General features: G+C 38.4%; 1 long non-coding RNA gene across 1 annotated transcript; it reads left to right on the top strand.

Annotated features, from left to right (window-relative positions):
- The first annotated feature begins 320 nt into the window (after positions 1-320).
- On the top strand, positions 321-14,348 carry LOC140140321 (uncharacterized). Its single transcript, XR_011857252.1, has 3 exons — positions 321-391; positions 11,366-11,485; positions 14,123-14,348. It is a non-coding gene; the product is annotated as an uncharacterized lncRNA (long non-coding RNA).
- Positions 14,349-16,895: the final 2,547 nt, after the last annotated feature.

The following is a 16,895-nucleotide window of genomic DNA, read 5'->3' as shown; positions in this document are numbered from 1 at the left end:
CAGCAAACTGGTAAATAGTCACCAGGATCCATGCTCATCCACCAGGACAAAGTTCTTTAACCCCAATATGCTTGTACACTCATAGAATGACCTTTGAAAATTTGAGTACAGAATTCATACTCTGCAGCTTGAGGTCAAATTTTGCACTATGATTGTTTAATTGAGGTTATTGAACTATGTAATTGAAATGAGGCCATTGTGGTCCATAGTGAGTACGACTAATGACGAAACTATTAATAGAATAGTTCGATGTACTACTCATTAAGCCAATTTTATTAGCTTTTTTTGTAACCTATCATGTTGAAAACTATTATATATAGATCAGAATATTTGATTCGACAACCATTTTCTGGAGTGGACAGGAACGACACCAACCAGACGTGAAGACCAGGTAAGAGTTTATTTTCTACAGACTTTATCAAAATCTGTAACTCTTGATGCGTATTGAAAATCATATTTTAGTAAATAATTTGGATGATCTTTAGATTTGCATTACGCGTTTCCATTGTTTCCTTATCCGTGGTGATACAGGCTTCATTGTTTGTTTGTTTGTTTGTTTGTTTGTTTCTTTAAATGGTCTCTTCGTGCAGAAACACACTTGATCAGGACCAGGCTCAAGTCAGGCTAAAAAGCAGGTCTCGCAGGTTTTTGCCGCAGATGAAAGAAACCCTGTTTTTACCGCTTAGCAAAAACAGTTTTTGCCGGTAAAAATGGCAAAAACTAAAACAGTGATAAATAGCTCACTTTTTTCATCTCAAAACAGAAGTTATTATGTTATAAAAATTATTTCCTGAGTGTAACAAGGCCAGATTTTGTAATTATAAGTATATGGAAATTGAAGGAAGAAACCCTAAACTAACCCTAACCTTAACCCTAACCCTAATTTCGTGTAAAATTACATGAAGATTTAGTCAAATCGGGCATAGCGTTTAATCCTGGACAAGGAAAGAGTCCAAGGAAAATTTTCTGTTAGCCAAGATATTTCTGATTCTACTGCATATAACATTTATGCCATGACTACTTTTATTTTCTTTCTGAAAAGCAAAAATGCAATTGCTAATCATGAAAGTCGATTTTACGCAATGCAAGCTTTGGTTATACCTTCTTGTAATTTTACACGAAATTAGGGTTAGGGTTAGTTTAGGGTTAGGATTAGGGTTAGGATTAGGGTTAGGGTTAGGGTTATGATTAGGATTAGGAAGGATCGACCCGAGTTGGGCCACCAATTTTACAGATCAAGTTTGCACCGCGTAAAATGAACTCTCATGCTTATCATCAAAGATCTCAGAACAAAAGCAAAGGTTTTTCATGTTTTTTAAATAAATAATATTATATTTATTTCAAAATCATAAATTATAATACCACTTCAAATGCTCCATTGTTTAAAATTTCCTATCTCATCTTATCTTATCTTAAGAGTACCAACAAGACGGTTCTTGATTCAACTCAATTCAGTCACTTTTGCTACACAAAAGCGGCCCAAGGTGTTTTAGGACTACTTAACACAATTAACCATATCTTCGCTTGTAGACCACCGACTTCATGGAAATGTAGTAGCTCAAGAAATTACCTTGACGACCAAGTAAAATTTAATACAATTAATAAGTGACATATTTGCCTAATACTATTTTCTAAATTGTATAATTTTTTTTGTTACAATCTGTAGGTTATTCCTTCATATAATTTTACACGAAATTAGGGTTAGGGTTAAGGTTAGGGTTAGTTTAGGGTTAGGATTAGGGTAAGGATTGGGTTAGGATTAGGGTTATGATTAGGATTAGGCTTAGGGTTAGGATTAGGGTTAGAGTTAGGGTTAGAGTTAGGATTAGCTTACACGAAATAATTACATGAAGGATCGACCGAAAAATTACACTTTGATGTTCTGCAAAGTTTATTCTACAAATCAAAACTTGCTTGATTTATTGTTGTTCATGAGTTATGTACATTTTACAAAAGTGTTGTTGTTGTTACAACATAACTCAAGGACCACAGGACTTACAAAAGTATATCTTTGATATTTGAATTCGTCTACGCAGTCGCTATGAAATGATCAATGCAATTTTTGCCAAAGCTCACTGCCATTCGCAAGATGCTCTGAACTACCAAATTTCAACAGTTTAAAATAGTTGCTAACTTTAATGAGGCAATACAAACGATTGAATTTGGTGTTGAAATGAGCAAAATTTTCTCAGGCAAATGAAAAGCAATAATTTTCATTTTTTCAGTAAAAACTATAATGATTGGTACTGTATATTATTTTTTCAAACCCTGATGTTAAACTTCTAAAGGCTTCTAGTGTAAGATTTTCGATTTTCACAGGCTTCAACTTGCCCCGTGAACGTTTTTGCTTTTCAAAGTAACATAACTCGCTAACGAAAGATATATATTTCCCAACTTTTTAAAGCACATCATAAAAAGCTGTCATAGTTTTGTCAGAATTTTGGTTTTGATTGCATTTTTCAATTCCGACTACCAATTTTGTCAAAATTAACTCACGAATGAACCCATGACCACAGTAGAAATATCGATTATTTCTGCTGGTTATATTAGAAATGAAGTACTGGTTGGGCATTTTGGCAGTCGCAAGTGGGAAAAGGTGAAATCAAAACGGGAATTCTGACCAAACTATTATTATATAGACCCACACGATGTGCATCTGCTGATATACTGCCCAACACTCCTTGTTGCTGTATGCAGGTGGAGTAATCCGAGCAGGGTTTAGTGAGTGCGAAAGTTATGATTTAGTTTCTTAAGTGTTCATGGAGTTGTTGCTTGAATACTTCTTGGTCAGTTGCTGATGTGATGTGAAAAGGTAATTGGTTCCAATCGACTATGGTCCTTGGGAAAAAAGAAAACTTGTAGCAGTCTTTCTTCGTAGATATACGGTGGTAGGTGTTGTTTATGTTGACAAATCTAGATGAGCGTGTGGTCGGGCGTAAGATGGTTCTTGCCGGGATGGATAGGTGACCGTGTACTGCGTCATACAGCACATTCAGGCGACGCTCCTTCCTCCTCAAAGAGAGAGGATCCCACTTTAAGGCGGTGATCATAGATGTAGGACTGCTTGTATACTGGTAGTCATTAAAGACAAATCTGGCTCCCCTGCGTTGGATGGCTTCTAACTGAGTAATCTGATCTTGTGTATATATTATGCATCCCAAACAGCGGCACTGTATTCCAGATGAGGTCTTACGAATGTGGTGAAAGCCCTGGCCTTGGTTCTTCTTGAACAGATGGAGATGTTGCGTCTTAAGAAGCCTAGACTACGATTGGCAGAGGCAGTGATCTTGTCCACGTGATGGTTCCATTTGAGGTCAGACGTAATTTCAACTCCCAAGTAGGTGTGGTTTGAAGTCTCCTGAAGGATGGATCCTCCCAACATGTACTTATGGGTAGATGGGTTCTTAACATGAGTCACTTTCATGACGAAGCATTTCTCCGTATTGAAGGCCATCTGCCACCTAGTTTCCCATGCTCTTAGCGTGTTGAGATCTTGTTGCAGCTGCTCTGCGTCCTCTGGTCCACCGACAGTTCTGTAAAGAATGCAGTCGTCTGCGAAAAGTCTGACAGATGACGAGATGTTATGAGGCAAATCGTTTATGAAAAGTAGGAAGAGCAGGGGACCCAGAACAGTGCCCTGGGGAACCCCTGAGTCGACATGGATCCATTCCGAGTGATGACCGTCAACAACCACTCTTTGATGGCGCTCTTTTAAAAAGGATGATATCCATTTGAAAGTGTTCCCTCTGATACCATAATGGTTGATTTTCATGAGTAATCTGTTGTGGGCAACTTTATCGAACGCTTTCGAGAAATACATAATCACTGCGTCCACCTGTTTCCTCTTGTCAAGCGCTTGAGCCAGGTCGTGAACTGTCTGAATGAGCTGTGACTCGCAAGAATGTTTTCTGCGGAAGCCGTGCTGTTCATCACACAAAATGCCATGCAGGTCAAGGTGATCCATTATGCATGAATGAAGGATATGTTCTAATGTCTTGCTTCATATCGATGTCAAGGACACAGGGCGGTAGTTGGAGGCTTTCGTCCTATCACCTTTTTTGAAGATGGGGCTGATGTTTCCTCTTCTCCAATCTTCCGGCAAACTTCCCGTGTCAATTGATCTCTGAAAAATGCAGGCAAGGGCGGGTGCAATCTCTTGAGCATATTCTTTGAGAATGCGAGCTGGTAGATCGTCTGGACCTGTTGCTTTATTGGGCTTTAGGTTGGCAAGAAGTTCGTGAACACCTTTAATACTGATCTTAATTTCAGGCATAGCTGGAGACGGTTCAGAGTCCATTGAGGGCATGTTGGTCATATCTTCCTGAGTAAAGACTTCGCGAAATTGAGTGTTGAGTATTTCAGCCTTTTGGGTACTATCAGATACGAGTTCACCTTTGTCTCTGAGGGAGCAAATACCAAAGGAGTCTTGTTTTAGGCTCTTGATGAATCCCCAGAAAGTTTTTGAAGTTGCAGAACACGAGCGCTTCACATAACTTCTATGCTGCCTTCTTGTCTTCCTTGTAGCCTCCTTCCGAAGATTTTGAAATCTCGCATGGTCTTCTGGGTCTTTGGTTTTATTATAACGATTATAAGCCCGTTGCTTGCGTCTATGCAGTCTCTTGATGTCTTGATTAATCCAGGGAGATTGTTTACCCTTGGTGATTAACTTAGAAGGAATGGACTTGTTCATAGCATCCGTTAGTCCTTCTTTAAAGTCATTCCACATAATGTCAACTGAGCAGTCACTGTTATCGAACTCACTGGTGATGTTGTCAGACAATTTAGTGATCGCATCCTTCAAGCTGGAGACATTGGCTTTCCTGTACAGGAAAATTCTCCTTGGTCTTTGCTTGGTCTTGTGTGGTCTTGTGTTGACAATGATGAACGGTATCCCGTCGTGGTCGCTCATACCTGGCAGGACGGTTGATTTCTCCACCAGGGTAGAGTGCGTGGTGAGAAACAGGTCAAGAATATTGTTGATCCTGGTAGGCTTAGTAACCATCTGCTCAAAACACTTATCATTCACAATGTCAATAAATTCACGTGACAAGCCTGGTTTGTAGCCCCCTGGTGTGGTAGAAACACTGGTCCAGTTAATACCTGGAAGGTTGAAGTCGCCTCCAAGCCACACCTGTTGACCTTTGGACAGTTTTATTTTATCCAGTGAGTTGCGAAGCTGCTTTAGATATTCATATTCTGGGAGAGTAGTAATCTGTGGCCGGTAGAATGCCCCAATAAGCAGGGGTTTGGACCCCATTATATCCAACTGAGTCCATAATATTTCTGAGTTCGTGTCCAAGTCAGGTCTGTGCGTGCCTATAAGATCACCCTTAAGAGCAATTAGCACACCCCCTCCATGTAAGTCACGATCTTTCCTTGTTACGTTGTAGTCAGGCGGAAATATTTCACTTGACAGGATGGTACTATCAATATGGGTCTCCGTACCAATTACCACATCAGGCTGATTAATGTCCAAGAATGTTTGCAGAGCAGCTTTTTTACTCCGTATACCTTGGAAATTTATAATAACAACTTTCAGGTGATGTCTATTGGTAGGTTTGGACTTCTTAGGACTGTTATCCTTCATCCTAGCTTGGGGGATGCTGGTGGCAGCAGGTGATGAAGAGGCTAGGGGTGGTGGAATATTCGCTTCGTCATCCAAACTGCTGAAGCTATTTGACATGTTAATGGAGTCTAGAGTACAGAATGATTTAGAAAAATTTGGCATGTTACAGCTGCAACAAACCCAAGATACCTTACTGCTACCAAGGGCTTCATAAACAAGGGTGTTCATATTCATACAACTTGAGTGATACCATTCATCACATTCATCACACTGCACTGCCTTGTCCTCCCACGTACATGGTTGATCAGTCAGCTACCTGCACAACCGATTCTTTTGTTCTGCAAGGCTCACTCAGTCATTTAATGAGGCAATACAAACGATCGAAATTGGTGTTGAAATGAGCAAAATTTTGAGTTACACCTTTTCAGTGTAAAAATTTTTTTCTCAGCCAAATGAAAAGCAATAATTTTCATTTTTCAGTAAATGGCTGGAAAAACTATAATGCTTGATACTGATTTTTTTTAAAATCCTGGTGTTAAACTTAGGCCTGAAATTCAGTCATTTAGTGTAAGATATTCGATTTTTATAGGCTTCAGCTCGGCCCGCGAGCTTTTTCTTGGATCAACCTTTTAGCTTTTCAAAGTAATATAGTTCGCTAATGAAGGATTTTCCCCAACTTTCTAAAGCACATCACCGTGAGCTATATATCATAGTTTTGTCAGAATTTCCGTTTTGATTTCACCATCTTTCACTGTCGGATGAAAAAATTTCTAAATCAACACGTGAAATCTAAAGGCTAGTACTAGCATTGTGGATCGATATCCCTGGGTTTAATAGGAATACCGGCATGGCTATAGTGTTGCCAGAACTTCAATATAGCAAAGAAATTCCCAGACCTATAGCGCTCCTACTGATCATGTTTAACCAGAACACCCAATTGGGGATTTAATCGCTGGTCGGGCAATTTGCTTTCAATGAAAAATTGACCTGGATAACAACAAAGGAAATATCGACTATTTCAGCTGGTTGCTCTCGAGATAAAAGTACTCACCATTGCCTACTTTTACTTAGTTTGACATTTTCGGACCATGAATGGAAAAAGGGTAAAACAAAAACGGAAATTCTGACAAAACTATAACATATAGACCCACACGATGTGCTTTACAGAGGTGGGAAATATCTTTCTTTAGCAAACTATGTTAGTTTGAGACGCTAAAACATGAATTCCGTAAAAAGCTCGCAGGCGAATTCAAGGCCTATAAAAATCAAAAATACCGTAGAAACCCGTCTATAAGGAATAGAAGCGACTGTGATGATAGCATATTTCACGCTAGCGCCCTCCACAATATTATATCATTATGGAATTTGAGCAAATCATTTACCGACACAAGCAGGTATACAATGTATTATTTTATCTTTATTTCGCATCTCACGAGCATAGATCACTTGGCAAGGCATAAGACTTTGGTTCTTTAGATCGGAAGATGGTGAGTTCGAGCCTCATCACGGTCACACAAACTTTTATAAACAAAATATTGTTCAAACTTTTCATTTATATTTTCTTGCATTTTCTAAAGATGATCATTTTTTTTCATATTTAGTTTTTTTCTATTGTTTTTCTTTTATTGTTTCTTTTCTTTGTCTTTTTTTCTTGTTTAATTTTATTTTTTCTTTATTTTTCTTTGATTGATATAATATTGGCTGGTTAAGTAGGGGATGGAACTAAAGACCCATTCTGTGGTTTGCTCATCCGGAAGATCGTAAAATCATCAAAATTCACCTTTGTCATTGTCACAGATGTGGTAACATAGCCTGCTAGTGGTTCAGCAGAAAACCGTGTGACACATAATATACATTTGGCTACATTTTATTATACGATAAATACGAATTTATTAAACATGGTAACAAATATTCTCTAGCAGATCGGTTATACGATGGAACTGGTAGGCATAGGCCTATTATAAATTCGGGATATTAAATATTTTCCTGACGAGACAGATCTGCGCATGTGGTCAAAGACGATTCCTTACTAGCCACAGACCGTCCGCTGGAATTAGTTGAATCGCTATGGCTGTTGGTCGGACCTCTCATCTCTCCACATCGATTGTGACCTATCCCCGACATTGCCCTTATGAACTCACATCCTCCTGTTTTATTCAATACGCTGGCGAAGTTACGTAATAATCGGATTAACTACCATAGCAATAGGTGAAAACAATTTTTGAATATACCGCGTTATACACTGATACGTTCAGGCGGTACCTCTTCATTGAACCATATCATGCTGCACCTGTAAGATCTTTGAAAAGACCAGTATTGTATTCAATCTATGATTGCAGACATACACAGTACAGGTGATGAGTGTAACCTGCTTGTAGCGCAGCGCGATATGTTCAAAATTGTTTTCACATATTGCTATGGTAATTAATCCGATTAATTACGCAACTTCACCAGCGTATAATGGCCGAATAAATTCTGACCATCACTTGGCTTGTTGGATTCGTCTATACTACAATTCGCTGTCGAAGTGACGTAATAATCGCAATAACTACCATCAAGCAGATTGCACTAATCACCCGCGTATGTCACCAAACATAGATTGAATACCACTCTTTTCATAAATACTAATCTTACATGGCGAGTGATTAGCATTTCTTTGACAACTATGGTTTAATGCATAGGTGCCACGTGAACGATGAAGTGCAGGGCTATATATTCGAAATTGTATTCATCAATTGCTATGGTAGTTAATCCGATTAATTACGTCACACCGACAGCGAATAGCCTATAGTATGGGTTCAAGTGGAACAAAAAATAGTGTATGTCCATTGCTAGCTATGGTAATTAATCATGTTAGTGTTTACATCACTACTTCGGTGAAGACAAGAGAAGTGTGCCTTCTCTACCAACGCATGTGATATAACAGGTGCAAGCGAAACAAAATTGAATGACCAGAATAGTTTCCTTTGTCAGATGAATTGATTGAAGTTTTTGAAGACACTCTATTCTTGATGGGACAATAGATTCAAATATGGAATAATTATTATTCCTCATCTATTTTTTTTTATTGAAAAAACTGCAATTGTGGCAACAGAACAATATTTATTTTGATTTCATTTCAAGTAGAAACAAAATCGTGCTTAAGCCAAAAACGCACCCTACCTCAAGAATTGGGATGGCACAAAGGTGCAACATAGGTTTTTATTGCAAAGACGAGGACAGACAAGTAGTTACAACACATCTGTCTAACCGTGGGTTTCGCTATTATTTAGAATAAATGCTTTTACTAGTTTCTATAAAACCACAAAATTACTAAAAAACTATAAAAAAACTATAAAAAAAAACGCACCTAAAATTAAAAGTAGAAAGTAAAAAACAAAAAAAACGCACCTAAAATTAAAAGTAGAAAGGTAGATTTGAAGAAAGATAAAAAGAACATGTCAAAAAGTTAAAATTAAACGAGAATGAAAAAACGGAACCGGTGCCCGGACCATGCTCTCTTCAGCATGTCTTCAGTTCCAAAGACTGACGCTCTATCAATTGAGCTATACGATCCTGATATACGAAACAGTCGTTATTATGTCAATACAATTGATTGGTGTTACAACATACTTAGATGGAATGCATAGCCACCCAGTGCCAGTATATATTTGCTCAAACTCCAAATACAACAAGCAACCAATTTTATTGAGGGCGTTTCTTAGGTATATCCTTGTAGACGGGGTTTTACGGTATCACACTAAAAGACACAATTTGATGCTTAATTTTAACACCAGGATTTAAAAAAAAATGCATATTCAAGCACCAAGTTTTTAACTGACATTACTGAAGAAAAAAAAAAATATTGCTTTATATTTGACCGAGAAAATTAATTTCATAGCAAAAAGGTGTATCTCTGAATTGTGCTGATTTTTACATGTATCGATCGACTTTTAGCGCGACTAAGCATTTCTAAAGAATTGGTTGTCCAGGCGGCAGACTGTGATGGCATATTTGACATGGAAATAAAGGACTTTCACTTGAGTCTCCAAGGCTGCCGTGTGTGCTTGGTCCTGGATTAACTTCAGTGTCTCCAGATTGGGAGATGATCATAATGCAATAATACACAAGAAACAGTTTACAGTTATTGCCATCAAATTTTAGGTTACATGGAAATAGCAGTTTGTAACTCTTACGTAGCACCGAGGGTACTGCCGGGAGATATTTGTAGGCAAAATTCACTTTGATATTAGCAAACATAGTCGAACCGCAACTCGCATGCCATAGATCAAACAAGCACGGTGATGAGCTCATCATCGTAGAGTTGGTACACATGATGTAATCAATGCAAGCTTCGTCATGGTAGCTAGTATCTATCTTATTTCTGAAGCTGTCCACAGTCAGGATTATGGTAGTAAATAATATGAGAGTACTCACAGTAATGAAGTTCGACATTTTGAACAAGAGTCATACATACAGGTCACCAAATCCAACCCAGCAATACTTGACCTCACGCCCGACGAGTCGCCGTAACTAGCACATCATCGAATTCATGTAGGCCGCCATGATGGATTGATGGTTGCTTGGGTAAACAAAGGGAGTGGTCAACAGTTGATGAAGAACCCAAAATAATCGGGATCAAGTCACGATGGAAAAGTACAATCACGCCAAAGATGATTCAAAATATATAATGAAACACTTAGTTTGTAGATGGAATAACAATATGGGTGAAAAAGGTGGAATTTACACCCAGAAAATCAGAGCGATCTGAAGATGGGACTGATCACTCGCGCATGCGCACTCACATGTGTCTTACAGAGGTGGGAAATATCTTTCTTTAGCAAACTATATTAGTTTGAAACGCTAAAAAAATCCGACAAAAGCTCGCGGGCGAAGTTAAGGCCTATAAAAATCAAAACTCTTACACTAAAAGCCCTATGTTTTTAACAGACATTTCTGAATGAAAAAAAAATCCTTTATATTTGACCGACAAAATAATTTTATAGCAAAAAGGTGCATCTCTGAATTGTGCTGATTTCAACATGTATCAATCGACTTTTAGCGCGACTATGCATAACAATAGAAGCTGCTGACTAAAGTTCTGAGTGCATAGCGTTTGAGCCCGAACTAGTAAAGAAACCCAAGTTAAGTTTTTCTGTTAGGCAAGATGGTACTGATAACACTGCATATAACATTGCTGCCATGATCTCATTTATTCTTTCTAAGAAGTGCAAGTGTTAAATTTTTCTCAAATCGGGATCCATGTTTAGAGTTTTTTTGTCTCAAATCGGGACCCATTTTTAGGGTTTTCTTGGAAAAAAGCGACCCATTAGAGCGGCGTATTCCCGTATACCTTGCATACGCGAGTACCCCCACGGGTATTCAGGTCATTTGGAAAGTTCCCCCGGGCTCATTATTACACAGCCTCTAAATACGCTGGCGAAGTTACGTAATAATCGGATTAACTACCATAGCAATAGGTGAAAACAATTTTTGAATATACCGCGCTGCACTGATACGTTCACGCGGTACCTCTGCATTGAACCATATCATGCTGATCACTTGCACCTGTAAGATTGGTATCTTTGAAAAGACCAGTATTGTATTCAATCTATGATTGCAGACATACACAGGTGATGAGTGTAACCTGCTTGTAGTGCATCGCGATATGCTCAAAATTGTTTTCACCTATTGCTATGGTAATTAATCCGATTAATTAACTTCGCCAGCATATAGATTATTTAATATAAATTTTACATTTTTGGTGACGTTATTATGTGGTTATTTCATATTTGAATAACTGATACTCTTTTTTTCCAGAATAACTTGACATCGGCGAATTCAGAATAGCACATGTGCTTTTAAGCTTCATTATGGGGCTTTTGCAGATCTTAGCAATCTTTACCTTGGCATGTGTGGGTAGCGGATACGCACAAGATGGTGAGTAATGAATCACTATGAACCACAATGGCCTTATCCCAATGGCATAGTTTAATAACCTCAATCAAACAATCATAGTGCAAACTTTGACCTCAAGTTGCAGAGTATGAATTTTTGTACCCAAATTTTCATAGGTCATTGAATGAATGTACAAATGTATTGGGGTTAAATAACTGTGCCCTGATAGATGAGCATGTTGTGGATCATAGTGTATTTTCCCATGGGTACATGAGGTTGATTTTTAATTTGCCCGATTTATCCCAATTCATCCCAATGACATAGTTCAATAACTTCAATTAAACAATCAGAGTGCAAAATTTGACCTTAAGCAGAAAATGTCAATATTGCTGAGAGTGTTTCTCTTTTTATGCCGCCCTCTATACTGGGTATGCCCTTGCGTATTTTTTTTCTTAATATTTACATGCATATAATTATCGACTGCTCAGTGCCAGAAGTGGGTAAGTGCAATAGCTGCCATGTGTAGCTGCCATGTGTAGATGAGTACAATACTGTGTGGAAATTTCCAAATGTTCACAGGGCATGTATCCGCGGGGTGTCACTCACATGTAAAGATGATACGGGTATGTGCGGCGGTCAATGGTCCCTTTTTCAGGCTCTCCGGGAGACACACATTTGCTTCATGCTCCAGTTCATTGAGCCTAAAACTCTGAAAATGTAGCTCTTTAGCTCAATTTTGAACAATTTTAAAATTTTATTCATTTTGAATTCAAAAATTCTTTGAGTTTGTAAAAAATTATCTTAAGTTTGCAAATATTAATTTACGTTTGCAAAAATTATTTGAGTTTGTAAAAAATGATTTGAGTTGGTAAAAAATTATTTGAGTTTGTAAAAAATTATTTGAGTTTGTAAAAAATTATTTGAGTTCGTAAAAATTATTCTAAGTTTCAAAAATTATTTTAAGTTTACATGTCCCTCATGGTACACCGTACTAAAGCCTATAATTTGGTCACAGACCTCCACAAAAATGTTGAAATTTCAGTTCATCAAGCCCTTATTTTGCACGCAAATCAGTTCTTAGTTCCCATAGTTCGGCGATCCGCGCCGCACACCCCTACCAAAATATAAGTTGAGTGCCCCCCTGGGGTATGTATATCATGTCTTCGTCCTGTACGGTTCTGTATTGTTATTTTATTATCCCCATCGGGGTCCAGCCCTAAGCTCTTTGAGCTTATCTGGCTTCGTCTTCATATTTCCCCCCCCCCCAAATCCATTCTCATTATTAACAGGATCGCCCTGCACTACAACGTTCACGCGGTACCTATGCATTGAACCATAGATGTCAAAAAATACTAAGCACTCGCACCTATAAGATTAGTATCTTTGAAAAGAGCGGTATTGTATCAGGAGGGTGAAAGTGCATAGGAACAATGCCGGGAACTACGTCACGCTATTGTTCGACTAAGGCTACATCATTTTTAACGCATGCGTGTTCGTCAATACAGCTTTAGTCTCCTCCACCTTCGCAACACGGTACGTGGAGTGACTGGAATCACACTGACGGCGGAGGAGAATACTAACTGGTCAGACAATTTAATTCTATCAAGCATATAATACCTGAACAATCACCGTCATTTGATCGCTTTACTACAGAATATATTGTATACACAAAATATAATTTTAAAATTGTAAACCTGTTAACTTATATATTTGTGTACTAAAGTATAAGGACACGTGAATAAAATCATGTAGAAGACAAATGGCCGCTCTTCCGCCTATTGTCTAGACTTAGACTACATCTTCCGGTTTGTTATGTAATACTAGGATGCCTATCCCTTTGTATCGATCCCTGATTGTATTCAATCTATGATTGAATACATACACAGGTGATGAGTGCAACCTGCTTGTAGTGCAAGGCGATCTATTCAAAAATTGTATTCATCTATTGCTATGGTAGTGTAGTTAATCCGATTATTACATAACTTAGACGGCGAATATTTTTGTATATTAAATTTGGTGCATTAGAATTTCTTGATTATTCATTGGCGCACATTAGGATTAGTATGTACCATACGCCGCGTCCCTTGCGTCCGTTTACCCGTTCATTCATGCGTTCATGAAAATACTGCACATCTCAATGCAAGACATTGTACAGCATATGATCACAAGAGGGCGACTATTCAATTATCTAACGGGCTAAGGCTTATGTCCGGATCATTTAATAGGCTGGGTGTGCATTTGTGTGTGTGTGTATTGTAAAAAGGCTGGTCATGAAAATAAACTAACATCAGCGAGTCATAAAAATGGGCACCTCTCAGACAGGGAGTCATAAAAATGATATAATGAAAGACATAGAGACAAAAAGAGACTAGTTTGCGTCTGAAATTCTGACAACTAGACAGAAAATGCCGTACTGCGCAGGTGGGCAACCAATCACGGCGCGCCTTTGCCCTCACGTCAGACGCGATTTAGTCTTTTTATCTCTGTCTTTCATTAATAGCCTGGTACTGTCCTTATTTTATGGACCTCCGTCCCTTCCGAAGAAAACGACCGCTCCCCAGCAATGACCCAGTAGTTATATATTTTAATTCCAAGAAATGAAGCAGAAAATCCCTCTGTTACCACCTAATGTAATCAGTTTGTTACATCTTTCCGTCCATTTTCTTGCTTTTATAACAGTGTATCTCGTTTGTATGAAGAACACCTCACCAAAGAGTAGTACATTTTACACGGCACCCGCGAGTACTCTTGCTTTCACCGCATTGTTTACACATAACAACGATATTATGTCATTGGTCGTCGAGGGTGGTTCTCTTTACTTCCCGGATCTCACGTATAAACGAGTATATAAATACGATCTATCACAAGGATCCGGAGGCACCTATACCACCTTTGTGTCTACCAACATAGGTAAGAATAACGTGTTACAAAGAGTTTTATTTATGTATCATTTGGGTATTTGTGGCCGTACACTACGAATGTAAAGTCGGCAAATTGTATTCCGAGTTACAGTGTGTGTGAAGGTCGTATTCATAGGTACCTCAATTTGGTTCGACAAGTATCTCATTTGAACACCGTTTAAACACCAATCAATAATCATATTGCTGAAGAGGATAATAAGCTTCTACCTATTTCTATAGAATTCTTAAATAACTCTAGTCTTTGTTTGCTTTGGCTAAATAATGTTCAAGTGGTGAGTTACAAAGCATTGTGTTTTGTCTAGGTATGTATAACCAACAATTAACAATGAGAGGACATTGGGGATGATTTGAAATGACCACCAATTATGACTGTTTGATATAATTACCAGCAATGTGGAAAAAGAGACACATGTATAGAACGGAAAAAAGGTACCATTTTTATTGAAGGAGCAGAGTTCAACACACCATATCCCCGCTTCTGGATATCGTTTGAAGTCAAATGATATGTCATTTTAAAGCTTATGATATATATTTTCTAAACACGGAATGAAACAAAATTATTGACAGGGCCGACTTTACGGCTAATTCGTCGTGTCCGGTCACATTTATACATTTACCAGAGGGGGTGGGGGCTGCACTCGACTTTCGAAGTAACTAGGTGGCGGGGTGGGTGACAATGACTCAAATCTAGGTCTTTCGGTGAGAGATTTGACGCCAAAAGGGGTCATTTAGTGAGACCAGCAAATTGCTCTGCTCATGACAGTACCGATATACAAAAATATCAACAAACATGTCTAAATTTTGAAAAACTTTTGGGTAAAATTGCTAAATTCTGATTTAGCTTATATATTTAAAATTCGTTCTTGGTAATTATTGGTTTATGGTTCTATTAAAACTATTTGACCAACTTTGAAATTTGACCCCGGCATATAAGCGAAAACTTTGGATTTATGCTAATTAGGCACTGTTCTACTCCACCGAACTTTGGGTGCATCTGCTCAGGACACTTTCAAAAGGTCTTTTTAACACAGGAATTTTGATTAAAAAAGTTTCTACCTATCTTCAACTACTACAGGAAAATGAAAATGAAAAAATTTCTTCCCTCGTTATTAAAAGTGACGTGGTATATCGAAAGGAGACACTTTTGGACACGATCGTAAATGGAGAAATAGCAAAAAATCTGCCCGTCGTGATTTTTTTCATAATTTGGGTTGGTTGCAAATTTGTGATGTTAGTAATGTTTAAAATATTGTATGATACAATTTCATGCCTAATTTTAACACCAGGATTTAAAAAAAATGTATATCCAAGGACTAGGTTTTTAACTGACATTAAAAAAGAAAAAAATAATGCTTTATATTTGACCGAGAAAATTAATTTCATAGCAGAAAGGTGTATATCTGAATTGTCCTGATTTCAACATGTATCGATCGACTTTTAGCGAGACTATGCATAACAAAAGAACTGCTGACTAGGGTTCTGAGTGTAATAACATGATTAAGGTTTATTTAACGCCATTGCAATGAGCGAATCGTGGTAACGTCCCGGGTAGCGTCAGTGAGCGAGTTTATAGTGGGAGCAGATGTGCGGTACATTGCGGTACAATTTCTACCCGGTTAGAGATTATCCGGATACTTGCCCACTATAAACACTAGCAGTATATGTATGTACGGTACATTGATATCCTCCTCAACCGAAGGATATTGTGGCGAGATATTCCCACTATAAACACACCAGTATAAATTGTGTGCGGTTTTACCGGAAGTAGGAGCTTCTTCATGATGCGTATGATGCGCGCAGGACATTCGGAACGATTCGCACCCCAAGAGTTATCAAAACAGAAGCTACATGTTCACCGACACACAGTGTCATCGCCCCGATATCTTTATGGCAGAAAATGCCATGGTAGGTTGAATCCACAGCCACTCATGGCCATTGTGTTCCCACCTGTTTAATAGTTTTTAAATGCATAGTGGGCTGAAGGACATCCGACTAAGGCTAATGACATTAGCCTGTGACTGACCTCTGTACGGGCAGCGAGCATACAGTCGCCATTGTCATCTGTTTATAGACTGCCTCTACGATAGTCTCCTACACAGCCAGTTTGTGTCAGTCGGTCTGACACTCGTCGATCCTGTATGTTCGTGATAGCCACATACAGTCTGGCCCGAGACTACCTCCACGAGGGTCTACGCTGCGCTATTTAAAATCTTGAATTTTGGTCACTTTTTCAGCTCAAGACGCAAGCTACTCTCTCAAAGCGCAAACTAACGACTATCATATCTGTTCAAAATATATATTCAAGTGCAAGGAACCACATCTGGTTTCTTTATACGAAATCATTTTCGGGAGATATTCATCATTTTCCACCCCGGTATCCAAAGATTTATCGTCTGAATATCAATCGACTATGGTCTCACTGTAAACAGCAAGAGTATCGGTACATATCCAAGGAAAATGTGGTATATTCACTATAAACAAGCTGAGTGTGAACATGTAGCTTCAGTTTTGATAGCTCTTGGGGCTGAGAA

The sequence above is a fragment of the Amphiura filiformis genome, chromosome 19 (assembly GCF_039555335.1).
Source record: "Amphiura filiformis chromosome 19, Afil_fr2py, whole genome shotgun sequence".
In the NCBI taxonomy this organism is placed as follows: Eukaryota; Metazoa; Echinodermata; class Ophiuroidea; order Amphilepidida; family Amphiuridae; genus Amphiura; species Amphiura filiformis.
This window is presented reverse-complemented; position numbering and strand designations above follow the sequence as displayed.